The sequence below is a fragment of the Spea bombifrons genome, chromosome 3 (genome assembly GCF_027358695.1).
Source record: "Spea bombifrons isolate aSpeBom1 chromosome 3, aSpeBom1.2.pri, whole genome shotgun sequence".
NCBI classification, from domain to species: domain Eukaryota; kingdom Metazoa; phylum Chordata; class Amphibia; order Anura; family Pelobatidae; genus Spea; species Spea bombifrons.
The window spans coordinates 19,138,115-19,154,291 of NC_071089.1; positions in this window are offsets into that span (position 1 = coordinate 19,138,115).

Below are 16,177 nucleotides of genomic sequence, written 5' to 3' on the forward strand. Positions count from 1 at the left end.
AATGTCGGCGAAAAGTGCTGCGGTTACCTTGGTGCGCATAAATTCAAGCGGCAAAAAAAAGAAAGTCTCGTTATTAATGATTCCTTTAACAATTTAATAATTAATAATAATTAATAAATAATAATCAAATATGATACCATAATGCACCAATCAGGAGGCTAGGGCTGAGGGGCAGCCCCTGATTGGCTGACTCCAGCAACCAATCAGCAGCCGGCACAGGTTCCCCTCTCCCTGATTGGTCGACCCCGGTCAGGTGACACCACCCACCAATCAGGAGGCTAGGGCTGAGGGGCAGCCCCTGATTGGCTGAGCCTAGTCAGCTGACTCCAGCAACCAATCAGCAGCCGGCACAGGTTCCCCTCTCCCTGATTGGTCGGCCCCGGTCAGGTGACACCACCCACCAATCAGGAGGCTAGGGCTGAGGGGCAGCCCCTGATTGGCTGAGCCTAGTCAGCTGACTCCAGCAACCAATCAGCAGCCGGCACAGGTTCCCCTCTCCCTGATTGGTCGGCCCCGGTCAGGTGACACCACCCACCAATCAGGAGGCTAGGGCTGAGGGGCAGCCCCTGATTGGCTGAGCCTAGTCAGCTGACTCCAGCAACCAATCAGCAGCCGGCACAGGTTCCCCTCTCCCTGATTGGTCGGCCCCGGTCAGGTGACACCACCCACCAATCAGGAGGCTAGGGCTGAGGGGCAGCCCCTGATTGGCTGAGCCTAGTCAGCTGACTCCAGCAACCAATCAGCAGCCGGCACAGGTTCCCCTCTCCCTGATTGGTCGGCCCTGGTCAGGTGACAATGCCCACCAATCAGGAGGCTAGGGCTGAGGGGCAGCCCCTGATTGGCTGAGCCTAGTCAGCTGACTCCAGCAACCAATCAGCAGCCGGCACAGGTTCCCCTCTCCCTGATTGGTCGGCCCTGGTCAGGTGGGACCACCCACCAATCAGGAGGCTAGGGCTGAGGGGCAGCCCCTGATTGGCTGAGCCTAGTCAGCTGACTCCAGCAACCAATCAGCAGCCGGCACAGGTTCCCCTCTCCCTGATTGGTCAGCCCTGGTCAGGTGACAACACCCACCAATCAGGAGGCTAGGGCTGAGGGGCAGCCCCTGATTGGCTGAGCCTAGTCAGCTGACTCCAGCAACCAATCAGCAGCCGGCACAGGTTCCCCTCTCCCTGATTGGTCGGCCCTGGTCAGGTGGCACCACCCACCAATCAGGAGGCTAGGGCTGAGGGGCAGCCCCTGATTGGCTGAGCCTAGTCAGCTGACTCCAGCAACCAATCAGCAGCCGGCACAGGTTCCCCTCTCCCTGATTGGTCGGCCCTGGTCAGGTGGCACCACCCACCAATCAGGAGGCTAGGGCTGAGGGGCAGCCCCTGATTGGCTGAGCCTAGTCAGCTGACTCCAGCAACCAATCAGCAGCCGGCACAGGTTCCCCTCTCCCTGATTGGTCGGCCCTGGTCAGGTGACACCACCCACCAATCAGGAGGCTATGAGATAGGCAATGGCAATGAAAAACAAAGGAAAAGACAATGGCGAAAAGAAAAGTAAAGTAAAGAAAACAAAAAAGAGAAACGCTGAAAAGGCAATTCAAAAACAATAAACTATATATATATATCTCTACATGTAAAGAAGCAACACCATTCTCTGAGGAAACTATGAGCACTAGATGAGTTACAGTGAAAGGAAATGTTCAACTTACCATTGTAGATAATAATAATGCAGGCTCAGGATCAGGAAAGACTAGGGAATCTCAATATGCATAAGCTTGGAGAAAATACCTGAAATTCATTTAACAAATCACAGGAGGGATGATTGTTTCAAAAAAGGAGAAATGGTTAAACAAGGTCATAATCTGAAACTAGTGAGTTAGAGGCTCAAATGTAATGTAAAGAAGCTTTACTCCGAGAGTGGTAGAGAAATGGAACAGCCTCCCAGCAGAAGCGGTAGAGACTAATAAAGTGAGGGAATGTTAGCTTCAAAGACACAACACAAAAAGGATTGAACAGGACACGTTAAAGCTATGGAAAGAAGAAGAACTACTCATGATAAGTGAAGGAAAAGACATTAGTATTATTTGAGACGATAGGGTCTGAGACACCTTGTGCCTTCAGTAACAGCAAAGGTGGAGGCGGGGAAAAAAAAACTAAAACACAAAAGAATAGGGCCAATGGCAATATAAAAACAGAGACAAGGGAAATACTGTACAAAGATAAGCCCTGGCCTGGACACATCCTACTGCAACCACAGCACCTGGATTTCTCAAAGAAAATGAACAACAAAAGAACCAAGGGCTGCAAGTGATGCTTAAATCCCCCCCTGGGTCTCAATCCCAATGCCTGGTTGGCTGGTGGAGTCACTTGACCAGGTTCAGCCAATCACAATGTGGGGATGTATGGTGGGATAAATATACAATGCAGGGGTAATTTTTAAGCTGATTTTGTATGGCCTGTGAATGATGATAAAAATATCCAAATGTGGGGAAAATGGCTAATGCTAACAGAGTGACCCAAATCCCTTTGACTAAATCATTCAATTTAAATGCATGAACTGGGTGGCTTGTGTTTTGGTCTACCTGGTTGCTAATAATAGCTTTTTTCTACCTCACCAACCAACAAAAACAGCAGAATGTAGAGGAGAGCCGAAAGAGAATTCAAGATAGACCGCAAGGGAATCGAACCCACAACCTTAAGCTACATAGCCATATGGGGGAGAGACTGAACACAAGATGGCTTATGTTTTGGTCTATGTGCGTCATTAAAAACAAAAAAAAACACAACGGACACAGTTAGATCCTAGTGGAATCGAACTCAGAACCTCAAGACAACAAGTCCAACACCTTACCCATTAGGCTACAGAGACTGGACTTGGGGAGTGCTGAGAAAAACAATCCTTGAGTTATTTCCAGTCCTTTAGCTGGCCTGACTTCCAAACAAACACATTAAATCAACTAAAGAATGGTGGCTTTTCGGGGCCGAGACAAGATGGCTTAAATTTTGGTCTACGTGGTGATCCACGTCAAAAATAAGCCTTAAGGAATTGAACCAAGAACCTCACGAATCACCTAAACCTAAACTAAGACCTAAACCAAAAGGCTACAGAGAGAAGCTCCTTTCAGTATCTCTGACTTGGAGCTGTGGTTAAGGTGTTGGCCTTCCATCCCGCTGCTCGTGAGTTCAAATCCGGCCGCTGCCGCCTTGTTCCCGCGCCAGTAATGTCGGCGAAAAGTGCTGCGGTTACCTTGGTGCGCATAAATTCAAGCGGCAAAAAAAAGAAAGTCTCGTTATTAATGATTCCTTTAACAATTTAATAATTAATAATAATTAATAAATAATAATCAAATATGATACCATAATGCACCAATCAGGAGGCTAGGGCTGAGGGGCAGCCCCTGATTGGCTGACTCCAGCAACCAATCAGCAGCCGGCACAGGTTCCCCTCTCCCTGATTGGTCGACCCCGGTCAGGTGACACCACCCACCAATCAGGAGGCTAGGGCTGAGGGGCAGCCCCTGATTGGCTGAGCCTAGTCAGCTGACTCCAGCAACCAATCAGCAGCCGGCACAGGTTCCCCTCTCCCTGATTGGTCGGCCCCGGTCAGGTGACACCACCCACCAATCAGGAGGCTAGGGCTGAGGGGCAGCCCCTGATTGGCTGAGCCTAGTCAGCTGACTCCAGCAACCAATCAGCAGCCGGCACAGGTTCCCCTCTCCCTGATTGGTCGGCCCCGGTCAGGTGACACCACCCACCAATCAGGAGGCTAGGGCTGAGGGGCAGCCCCTGATTGGCTGAGCCTAGTCAGCTGACTCCAGCAACCAATCAGCAGCCGGCACAGGTTCCCCTCTCCCTGATTGGTCGGCCCCGGTCAGGTGACACCACCCACCAATCAGGAGGCTAGGGCTGAGGGGCAGCCCCTGATTGGCTGAGCCTAGTCAGCTGACTCCAGCAACCAATCAGCAGCCGGCACAGGTTCCCCTCTCCCTGATTGGTCGGCCCTGGTCAGGTGACAATGCCCACCAATCAGGAGGCTAGGGCTGAGGGGCAGCCCCTGATTGGCTGAGCCTAGTCAGCTGACTCCAGCAACCAATCAGCAGCCGGCACAGGTTCCCCTCTCCCTGATTGGTCGGCCCTGGTCAGGTGGGACCACCCACCAATCAGGAGGCTAGGGCTGAGGGGCAGCCCCTGATTGGCTGAGCCTAGTCAGCTGACTCCAGCAACCAATCAGCAGCCGGCACAGGTTCCCCTCTCCCTGATTGGTCAGCCCTGGTCAGGTGACAACACCCACCAATCAGGAGGCTAGGGCTGAGGGGCAGCCCCTGATTGGCTGAGCCTAGTCAGCTGACTCCAGCAACCAATCAGCAGCCGGCACAGGTTCCCCTCTCCCTGATTGGTCGGCCCTGGTCAGGTGGCACCACCCACCAATCAGGAGGCTAGGGCTGAGGGGCAGCCCCTGATTGGCTGAGCCTAGTCAGCTGACTCCAGCAACCAATCAGCAGCCGGCACAGGTTCCCCTCTCCCTGATTGGTCGGCCCTGGTCAGGTGGCACCACCCACCAATCAGGAGGCTAGGGCTGAGGGGCAGCCCCTGATTGGCTGAGCCTAGTCAGCTGACTCCAGCAACCAATCAGCAGCCGGCACAGGTTCCCCTCTCCCTGATTGGTCGGCCCCGGTCAGGTGACACCACCCACCAATCAGGAGGCTAGGGCTGAGGGGCAGCCCCTGATTGGCTGAGCCTAGTCAGCTGACTCCAGCAACCAATCAGCAGCCGGCACAGGTTCCCCTCTCCCTGATTGGTCGGCCCCGGTCAGGTGACACCACCCACCAATCAGGAGGCTAGGGCTGAGGGGCAGCCCCTGATTGGCTGAGCCTAGTCAGCTGACTCCAGCAACCAATCAGCAGCCGGCACAGGTTCCCATCTCCCTGATTGGTCGGCCCCGGTCAGGTGACACCACCCACCAATCAGGAGGCTAGGGCTGAGGGGCAGCCCCTGATTGGCTGAGCCTAGTCAGCTGACTCCAGCAACCAATCAGCAGCCGGCACAGGTTCCCCTCTCCCTGATTGGTCGGCCCCGGTCAGGTGACAATGCCCACCAATCAGGAGGCTAGGGCTGAGGGGCAGCCCCTGATTGGCTGAGCCTAGTCAGCTGACTCCAGCAACCAATCAGCAGCCGGCACAGGTTCCCCTCTCCCTGATTGGTCGGCCCCGGTCAGGTGACACCACCCACCAATCAGGAGGCTAGGGCTGAGGGGCAGCCCCTGATTGGCTGAGCCTAGTCAGCTGACTCCAGCAACCAATCAGCAGCCGGCACAGGTTCCCCTCTCCCTGATTGGTCGGCCCCGGTCAGGTGACACCACCCACCAATCAGGAGGCTAGGGCTGAGGGGCAGCCCCTGATTGGCTGAGCCTAGTCAGCTGACTCCAGCAACCAATCAGCAGCCGGCACAGGTTCCCCTCTCCCTGATTGGTCGGCCCCGGTCAGGTGACACCACCCACCAATCAGGAGGCTAGGGCTGAGGGGCAGCCCCTGATTGGCTGAGCCTAGTCAGCTGACTCCAGCAACCAATCAGCAGCCGGCACAGGTTCCCCTCTCCCTGATTGGTCGGCCCTGGTCAGGTGACAATGCCCACCAATCAGGAGGCTAGGGCTGAGGGGCAGCCCCTGATTGGCTGAGCCTAGTCAGCTGACTCCAGCAACCAATCAGCAGCCGGCACAGGTTCCCCTCTCCCTGATTGGTCGGCCCTGGTCAGGTGACAATGCCCACCAATCAGGAGGCTAGGGCTGAGGGGCAGCCCCTGATTGGCTGAGCCTAGTCAGCTGACTCCAGCAACCAATCAGCAGCCGGCACAGGTTCCCCTCTCCCTGATTGGTCGGCCCTGGTCAGGTGGCACCACCCACCAATCAGGAGGCTAGGGCTGAGGGGCAGCCCCTGATTGGCTGAGCCTAGTCAGCTGACTCCAGCAACCAATCAGCAGCCGGCACAGGTTCCCCTCTCCCTGATTGGTCGGCCCTGGTCAGGTGGCACCACCCACCAATCAGGAGGCTAGGGCTGAGGGGCAGCCCCTGATTGGCTGAGCCTAGTCAGCTGACTCCAGCAACCAATCAGCAGCCGGCACAGGTTCCCCTCTCCCTGATCGGTCGGCCCTGGTCAGGTGACACCACCCACCAATCAGGAGGCTATGAGATAGGCAATGGCAATGAAAAACAAAGGAAAAGACAATGGCGAAAAGAAAAGTAAAGTAAAGAAAACAAAAAAGAGAAACGCTGAAAAGGCAATTCAAAAACAATAAACTATATATATATATCTCTACATGTAAAGAAGCAACACCATTCTCTGAGGAAACTATGAGCACTAGATGAGTTACAGTGAAAGGAAATGTTCAACTTACCATTGTAGATAATAATAATGCAGGCTCAGGATCAGGAAAGACTAGGGAATCTCAATATGCATAAGCTTGGAGAAAATACCTGAAATTCATTTAACAAATCACAGGAGGGATGATTGTTTCAAAAAAGGAGAAATGGTTAAACAAGGTCATAATCTGAAACTAGTGAGTTAGAGGCTCAAATGTAATGTAAAGAAGCTTTACTCCGAGAGTGGTAGAGAAATGGAACAGCCTCCCAGCAGAAGCGGTAGAGACTAATAAAGTGAGGGAATGTTAGCTTCAAAGACACAACACAAAAGGGATTGAACAGGACACGTTAAAGCTATGGAAAGAAGAAGAACTACTCATGATAAGTGAAGGAAAAGACATTAGTATTATTTGAGACGATAGGGTCTGAGACACCTTGTGCCTTCAGTAACAGCAAAGGTGGAGGCGGGGAAAAAAAAACTAAAACACAAAAGAATAGGGCCAATGGCAATATAAAAACAGAGACAAGGGAAATACTGTACAAAGATAAGCCCTGGCCTGGACACATCCTACTGCAACCACAGCACCTGGATTTCTCAAAGAAAATGAACAACAAAAGAACCAAGGGCTGCAAGTGATGCTTAAATCCCCCCCTGGGTCTCAATCCCAATGCCTGGTTGGCTGGTGGAGTCACTTGACCAGGTTCAGCCAATCACAATGTGGGGATGTATGGTGGGATAAATATACAATGCAGGGGTAATTTTTAAGCTGATTTTGTATGGCCTGTGAATGATGATAAAAATATCCAAATGTGGGGAAAATGGCTAATGCTAACAGAGTGACCCAAATCCCTTTGACTAAATCATTCAATTTAAATGCATGAACTGGGTGGCTTGTGTTTTGGTCTACCTGGTTGCTAATAATAGCTTTTTTCTCCCTCACCAACAAAAACAGCAGAATGTAGAGGAGAGCCGAAAGAGAATTCAAGATAGACCGCAAGGGAATCGAACCCACAACCTTAAGCACTCTAGCTTAGCTCCTTAACCATTACGCTACATAGCCATATGGGGGAGAGACTGAACACAAGATGGCTTATGTTTTGGTCTATGTGCGTCATTAAAAACAAAAAAAAACACAGCGGACACAGTTAGATCCTAGTGGAATCGAACTCAGAACCTCAAGACAACAAGTCCAACACCTTACCCATTAGGCTACAGAGACTGGACTTGGGGGTTGCTGAGAAAAACAATCCTTTAGTTATTTCCAGTCCTTTAGCTGGCCTGACTTCCAAACAAACACATTAAATCAACTAAAGAATGGTGGCTTTTCAGGGCCGAGACAAGATGGCTTAAATTTTGGTCTACGTGGTGATCCACGTCAAAAATAAGCCTTAAGGAATTGAACCAAGAACCTCACGAATCACCTAAACCTAAACTAAGACCTAAACCAAAAGGCTACAGAGAGAGGCACCTTTCAGTATCTCTGACTTGGAGCTGTGGTTAAGGTGTTGGCCTTCCATCCCGCTGCTCGTGAGTTCAAATCCGGCCGCTGCCGCCTTGTTCCCGCGCCAGTAATGTCGGCGAAAAGTGCTGCGGTTACCTTGGTGCGCATAAATTCAAGCGGCAAAAAAAAGAAAGTCTCGTTATTAATGATTCCTTTAACAATTTAATAATTAATAATAATTAATAAATAATAATCAAATATGATACCTCTCGTTGTGACATAATGCACCAATCAGGAGGCTAGGGCTGAGGGGCAGCCCCTGATTGGCTGACTCCAGCAACCAATCAGCAGCCGGCACCGGTTCCCCTCTCCCTGATTGGTCGGCCCCGGTCAGGTGACACCACCCACCAATCAGGAGGCTAGGGCTGAGGGGCAGCCCCTGATTGGCTGAGCCTAGTCAGCTGACTCCAGCAACCAATCAGCAGCCGGCACAGGTTCCCCTCTCCCTGATTGGTCGGCCCCGGTCAGGTGACACCACCCACCAATCAGGAGGCTAGGGCAGAGGGGCAGCCCCTGATTGGCTGAGCCTAGTCAGCTGACTCCAGCAACCAATCAGCAGCCGGCACAGGTTCCCCTCTCCCTGATTGGTCGGCCCTGGTCAGGTGACACCACCCACCAATCAGGAGGCTAGGGCTGAGGGGCAGCCCCTGATTGGCTGAGCCTAGTCAGCTGACTCCAGCAACCAATCAGCAGCCGGCACAGGTTCCCCTCTCCCTGATTGGTCGGCCCTGGTCAGGTGACAATGCCCACCAATCAGGAGGCTAGGGCTGAGGGGCAGCCCCTGATTGGCTGAGCCTAGTCAGCTGACTCCAGCAACCAATCAGCAGCCGGCACAGGTTCCCCTCTCCCTGATTGGTCGGCCCTGGTCAGGTGGCACCACCCACCAATCAGGAGGCTAGGGCTGAGGGGCAGCCCCTGATTGGCTGAGCCTAGTCAGCTGACTCCAGCAACCAATCAGCAGCCGGCACAGGTTCCCCTCTCCCTGATTGGTCGGCCCTGGTCAGGTGGCACCACCCACCAATCAGGAGGCTAGGGCTGAGGGGCAGCCCCTGATTGGCTGAGCCTAGTCAGCTGACTCCAGCAACCAATCAGCAGCCGGCACAGGTTCCCCTCTCCCTGATTGGTCGGCCCCGGTCAGGTGACACCACCCACCAATCAGGAGGCTAGGGCTGAGGGGCAGCCCCTGATTGGCTGAGCCTAGTCAGCTGACTCCAGCAACCAATCAGCAGCCGGCACAGGTTCCCCTCTCCCTGATTGGTCGGCCCCGGTCAGGTGACACCACCCACCAATCAGGAGGCTAGGGCTGAGGGGCAGCCCCTGATTGGCTGAGCCTAGTCAGCTGACTCCAGCAACCAATCAGCAGCCGGCACAGGTTCCCATCTCCCTGATTGGTCGGCCCCGGTCAGGTGACACCACCCACCAATCAGGAGGCTAGGGCTGAGGGGCAGCCCCTGATTGGCTGAGCCTAGTCAGCTGACTCCAGCAACCAATCAGCAGCCGGCACAGGTTCCCCTCTCCCTGATTGGTCGGCCCCGGTCAGGTGACAATGCCCACCAATCAGGAGGCTAGGGCTGAGGGGCAGCCCCTGATTGGCTGAGCCTAGTCAGCTGACTCCAGCAACCAATCAGCAGCCGGCACAGGTTCCCCTCTCCCTGATTGGTCGGCCCCGGTCAGGTGACACCACCCACCAATCAGGAGGCTAGGGCTGAGGGGCAGCCCCTGATTGGCTGAGCCTAGTCAGCTGACTCCAGCAACCAATCAGCAGCCGGCACAGGTTCCCCTCTCCCTGATTGGTCGGCCCTGGTCAGGTGGCACCACCCACCAATCAGGAGGCTAGGGCTGAGGGGCAGCCCCTGATTGGCTGAGCCTAGTCAGCTGACTCCAGCAACCAATCAGCAGCCGGCACAGGTTCCCCTCTCCCTGATCGGTCGGCCCTGGTCAGGTGACACCACCCACCAATCAGGAGGCTATGAGATAGGCAATGGCAATGAAAAACAAAGGAAAAGACAATGGCGAAAAGAAAAGTAAAGTAAAGAAAACAAAAAAGAGAAACGCTGAAAAGGCAATTCAAAAACAATAAACTATATATATATATCTCTACATGTAAAGAAGCAACACCATTCTCTGAGGAAACTATGAGCACTAGATGAGTTACAGTGAAAGGAAATGTTCAACTTACCATTGTAGATAATAATAATGCAGGCTCAGGATCAGGAAAGACTAGGGAATCTCAATATGCATAAGCTTGGAGAAAATACCTGAAATTCATTTAACAAATCACAGGAGGGATGATTGTTTCAAAAAAGGAGAAATGGTTAAACAAGGTCATAATCTGAAACTAGTGAGTTAGAGGCTCAAATGTAATGTAAAGAAGCTTTACTCCGAGAGTGGTAGAGAAATGGAACAGCCTCCCAGCAGAAGCGGTAGAGACTAATAAAGTGAGGGAATGTTAGCTTCAAAGACACAACACAAAAGGGATTGAACAGGACACGTTAAAGCTATGGAAAGAAGAAGAACTACTCATGATAAGTGAAGGAAAAGACATTAGTATTATTTGAGACGATAGGGTCTGAGACACCTTGTGCCTTCAGTAACAGCAAAGGTGGAGGCGGGGAAAAAAAAACTAAAACACAAAAGAATAGGGCCAATGGCAATATAAAAACAGAGACAAGGGAAATACTGTACAAAGATAAGCCCTGGCCTGGACACATCCTACTGCAACCACAGCACCTGGATTTCTCAAAGAAAATGAACAACAAAAGAACCAAGGGCTGCAAGTGATGCTTAAATCCCCCCCTGGGTCTCAATCCCAATGCCTGGTTGGCTGGTGGAGTCACTTGACCAGGTTCAGCCAATCACAATGTGGGGATGTATGGTGGGATAAATATACAATGCAGGGGTAATTTTTAAGCTGATTTTGTATGGCCTGTGAATGATGATAAAAATATCCAAATGTGGGGAAAATGGCTAATGCTAACAGAGTGACCCAAATCCCTTTGACTAAATCATTCAATTTAAATGCATGAACTGGGTGGCTTGTGTTTTGGTCTACCTGGTTGCTAATAATAGCTTTTTTCTCCCTCACCAACAAAAACAGCAGAATGTAGAGGAGAGCCGAAAGAGAATTCAAGATAGACCGCAAGGGAATCGAACCCACAACCTTAAGCACTCTAGCTTAGCTCCTTAACCATTACGCTACATAGCCATACGGGGGAGAGACTGAACACAAGATGGCTTATGTTTTGGTCTATGTGCGTCATTAAAAACAAAAAAAAACACAGCGGACACAGTTAGATCCTAGTGGAATCGAACTCAGAACCTCAAGACAACAAGTCCAACACCTTACCCATTAGGCTACAGAGACTGGACTTGGGGGTTGCTGAGAAAAACAATCCTTTAGTTATTTCCAGTCCTTTAGCTGGCCTGACTTCCAAACAAACACATTAAATCAACTAAAGAATGGTGGCTTTTCAGGGCCGAGACAAGATGGCTTAAATTTTGGTCTACGTGGTGATCCACGTCAAAAATAAGCCTTAAGGAATTGAACCAAGAACCTCACGAATCACCTAAACCTAAACTAAGACCTAAACCAAAAGGCTACAGAGAGAGGCGCCTTTCAGTATCTCTGACTTGGAGCTGTGGTTAAGGTGTTAGCCTTCCATCCCGCTGCTCGTGAGTTCAAATCCGGCCGCTGCCGCCTTGTTCCCGCGCCAGTAATGTCGGCGAAAAGTGCTGCGGTTACCTTGGTGCGCATAAATTCAAGCGGCAAAAAAAAGAAAGTCTCGTTATTAATGATTCCTTTAACAATTTAATAATTAATAATAATTAATAAATAATAATCAAATATGATACCATAATGCACCAATCAGGAGGCTAGGGCTGAGGGGCAGCCCCTGATTGGCTGACTCCAGCAACCAATCAGCAGCCGGCACAGGTTCCCCTCTCCCTGATTGGTCGACCCCGGTCAGGTGACACCACCCACCAATCAGGAGGCTAGGGCTGAGGGGCAGCCCCTGATTGGCTGAGCCTAGTCAGCTGACTCCAGCAACCAATCAGCAGCCGGCACAGGTTCCCCTCTCCCTGATTGGTCGGCCCCGGTCAGGTGACACCACCCACCAATCAGGAGGCTAGGGCTGAGGGGCAGCCCCTGATTGGCTGAGCCTAGTCAGCTGACTCCAGCAACCAATCAGCAGCCGGCACAGGTTCCCCTCTCCCTGATTGGTCGGCCCCGGTCAGGTGACACCACCCACCAATCAGGAGGCTAGGGCTGAGGGGCAGCCCCTGATTGGCTGAGCCTAGTCAGCTGACTCCAGCAACCAATCAGCAGCCGGCACAGGTTCCCCTCTCCCTGATTGGTCGGCCCCGGTCAGGTGACACCACCCACCAATCAGGAGGCTAGGGCTGAGGGGCAGCCCCTGATTGGCTGAGCCTAGTCAGCTGACTCCAGCAACCAATCAGCAGCCGGCACAGGTTCCCCTCTCCCTGATTGGTCGGCCCTGGTCAGGTGACAATGCCCACCAATCAGGAGGCTAGGGCTGAGGGGCAGCCCCTGATTGGCTGAGCCTAGTCAGCTGACTCCAGCAACCAATCAGCAGCCGGCACAGGTTCCCCTCTCCCTGATTGGTCGGCCCTGGTCAGGTGGGACCACCCACCAATCAGGAGGCTAGGGCTGAGGGGCAGCCCCTGATTGGCTGAGCCTAGTCAGCTGACTCCAGCAACCAATCAGCAGCCGGCACAGGTTCCCCTCTCCCTGATTGGTCAGCCCTGGTCAGGTGACAACACCCACCAATCAGGAGGCTAGGGCTGAGGGGCAGCCCCTGATTGGCTGAGCCTAGTCAGCTGACTCCAGCAACCAATCAGCAGCCGGCACAGGTTCCCCTCTCCCTGATTGGTCGGCCCTGGTCAGGTGGCACCACCCACCAATCAGGAGGCTAGGGCTGAGGGGCAGCCCCTGATTGGCTGAGCCTAGTCAGCTGACTCCAGCAACCAATCAGCAGCCGGCACAGGTTCCCCTCTCCCTGATTGGTCGGCCCTGGTCAGGTGGCACCACCCACCAATCAGGAGGCTAGGGCTGAGGGGCAGCCCCTGATTGGCTGAGCCTAGTCAGCTGACTCCAGCAACCAATCAGCAGCCGGCACAGGTTCCCCTCTCCCTGATTGGTCGGCCCCGGTCAGGTGACACCACCCACCAATCAGGAGGCTAGGGCTGAGGGGCAGCCCCTGATTGGCTGAGCCTAGTCAGCTGACTCCAGCAACCAATCAGCAGCCGGCACAGGTTCCCCTCTCCCTGATTGGTCGGCCCCGGTCAGGTGACACCACCCACCAATCAGGAGGCTAGGGCTGAGGGGCAGCCCCTGATTGGCTGAGCCTAGTCAGCTGACTCCAGCAACCAATCAGCAGCCGGCACAGGTTCCCATCTCCCTGATTGGTCGGCCCCGGTCAGGTGACACCACCCACCAATCAGGAGGCTAGGGCTGAGGGGCAGCCCCTGATTGGCTGAGCCTAGTCAGCTGACTCCAGCAACCAATCAGCAGCCGGCACAGGTTCCCCTCTCCCTGATTGGTCGGCCCCGGTCAGGTGACAATGCCCACCAATCAGGAGGCTAGGGCTGAGGGGCAGCCCCTGATTGGCTGAGCCTAGTCAGCTGACTCCAGCAACCAATCAGCAGCCGGCACAGGTTCCCCTCTCCCTGATTGGTCGGCCCCGGTCAGGTGACACCACCCACCAATCAGGAGGCTAGGGCTGAGGGGCAGCCCCTGATTGGCTGAGCCTAGTCAGCTGACTCCAGCAACCAATCAGCAGCCGGCACAGGTTCCCCTCTCCCTGATTGGTCGGCCCCGGTCAGGTGACACCACCCACCAATCAGGAGGCTAGGGCTGAGGGGCAGCCCCTGATTGGCTGAGCCTAGTCAGCTGACTCCAGCAACCAATCAGCAGCCGGCACAGGTTCCCCTCTCCCTGATTGGTCGGCCCCGGTCAGGTGACACCACCCACCAATCAGGAGGCTAGGGCTGAGGGGCAGCCCCTGATTGGCTGAGCCTAGTCAGCTGACTCCAGCAACCAATCAGCAGCCGGCACAGGTTCCCCTCTCCCTGATTGGTCGGCCCTGGTCAGGTGACAATGCCCACCAATCAGGAGGCTAGGGCTGAGGGGCAGCCCCTGATTGGCTGAGCCTAGTCAGCTGACTCCAGCAACCAATCAGCAGCCGGCACAGGTTCCCCTCTCCCTGATTGGTCGGCCCTGGTCAGGTGACAATGCCCACCAATCAGGAGGCTAGGGCTGAGGGGCAGCCCCTGATTGGCTGAGCCTAGTCAGCTGACTCCAGCAACCAATCAGCAGCCGGCACAGGTTCCCCTCTCCCTGATTGGTCGGCCCTGGTCAGGTGGCACCACCCACCAATCAGGAGGCTAGGGCTGAGGGGCAGCCCCTGATTGGCTGAGCCTAGTCAGCTGACTCCAGCAACCAATCAGCAGCCGGCACAGGTTCCCCTCTCCCTGATTGGTCGGCCCTGGTCAGGTGGCACCACCCACCAATCAGGAGGCTAGGGCTGAGGGGCAGCCCCTGATTGGCTGAGCCTAGTCAGCTGACTCCAGCAACCAATCAGCAGCCGGCACAGGTTCCCCTCTCCCTGATCGGTCGGCCCTGGTCAGGTGACACCACCCACCAATCAGGAGGCTATGAGATAGGCAATGGCAATGAAAAACAAAGGAAAAGACAATGGCGAAAAGAAAAGTAAAGTAAAGAAAACAAAAAAGAGAAACGCTGAAAAGGCAATTCAAAAACAATAAACTATATATATATATCTCTACATGTAAAGAAGCAACACCATTCTCTGAGGAAACTATGAGCACTAGATGAGTTACAGTGAAAGGAAATGTTCAACTTACCATTGTAGATAATAATAATGCAGGCTCAGGATCAGGAAAGACTAGGGAATCTCAATATGCATAAGCTTGGAGAAAATACCTGAAATTCATTTAACAAATCACAGGAGGGATGATTGTTTCAAAAAAGGAGAAATGGTTAAACAAGGTCATAATCTGAAACTAGTGAGTTAGAGGCTCAAATGTAATGTAAAGAAGCTTTACTCCGAGAGTGGTAGAGAAATGGAACAGCCTCCCAGCAGAAGCGGTAGAGACTAATAAAGTGAGGGAATGTTAGCTTCAAAGACACAACACAAAAGGGATTGAACAGGACACGTTAAAGCTATGGAAAGAAGAAGAACTACTCATGATAAGTGAAGGAAAAGACATTAGTATTATTTGAGACGATAGGGTCTGAGACACCTTGTGCCTTCAGTAACAGCAAAGGTGGAGGCGGGGAAAAAAAAACTAAAACACAAAAGAATAGGGCCAATGGCAATATAAAAACAGAGACAAGGGAAATACTGTACAAAGATAAGCCCTGGCCTGGACACATCCTACTGCAACCACAGCACCTGGATTTCTCAAAGAAAATGAACAACAAAAGAACCAAGGGCTGCAAGTGATGCTTAAATCCCCCCCTGGGTCTCAATCCCAATGCCTGGTTGGCTGGTGGAGTCACTTGACCAGGTTCAGCCAATCACAATGTGGGGATGTATGGTGGGATAAATATACAATGCAGGGGTAATTTTTAAGCTGATTTTGTATGGCCTGTGAATGATGATAAAAATATCCAAATGTGGGGAAAATGGCTAATGCTAACAGAGTGACCCAAATCCCTTTGACTAAATCATTCAATTTAAATGCATGAACTGGGTGGCTTGTGTTTTGGTCTACCTGGTTGCTAATAATAGCTTTTTTCTCCCTCACCAACAAAAACAGCAGAATGTAGAGGAGAGCCGAAAGAGAATTCAAGATAGACCGCAAGGGAATCGAACCCACAACCTTAAGCACTCTAGCTTAGCTCCTTAACCATTACGCTACATAGCCATATGGGGGAGAGACTGAACACAAGATGGCTTATGTTTTGGTCTATGTGCGTCATTAAAAACAAAAAAAAACACAGCGGACACAGTTAGATCCTAGTGGAATCGAACTCAGAACCTCAAGACAACAAGTCCAACACCTTACCCATTAGGCTACAGAGACTGGACTTGGGGGTTGCTGAGAAAAACAATCCTTTAGTTATTTCCAGTCCTTTAGCTGGCCTGACTTCCAAACAAACACATTAAATCAACTAAAGAATGGTGGCTTTTCAGGGCCGAGACAAGATGGCTTAAATTTTGGTCTACGTGGTGATCCACGTCAAAAATAAGCCTTAAGGAATTGAACCAAGAACCTCACGAATCACCTAAACCTAAACTAAGACCTAAACCAAAAGGCTACAGAGAGAGGCACCTTTCAGTATCTCT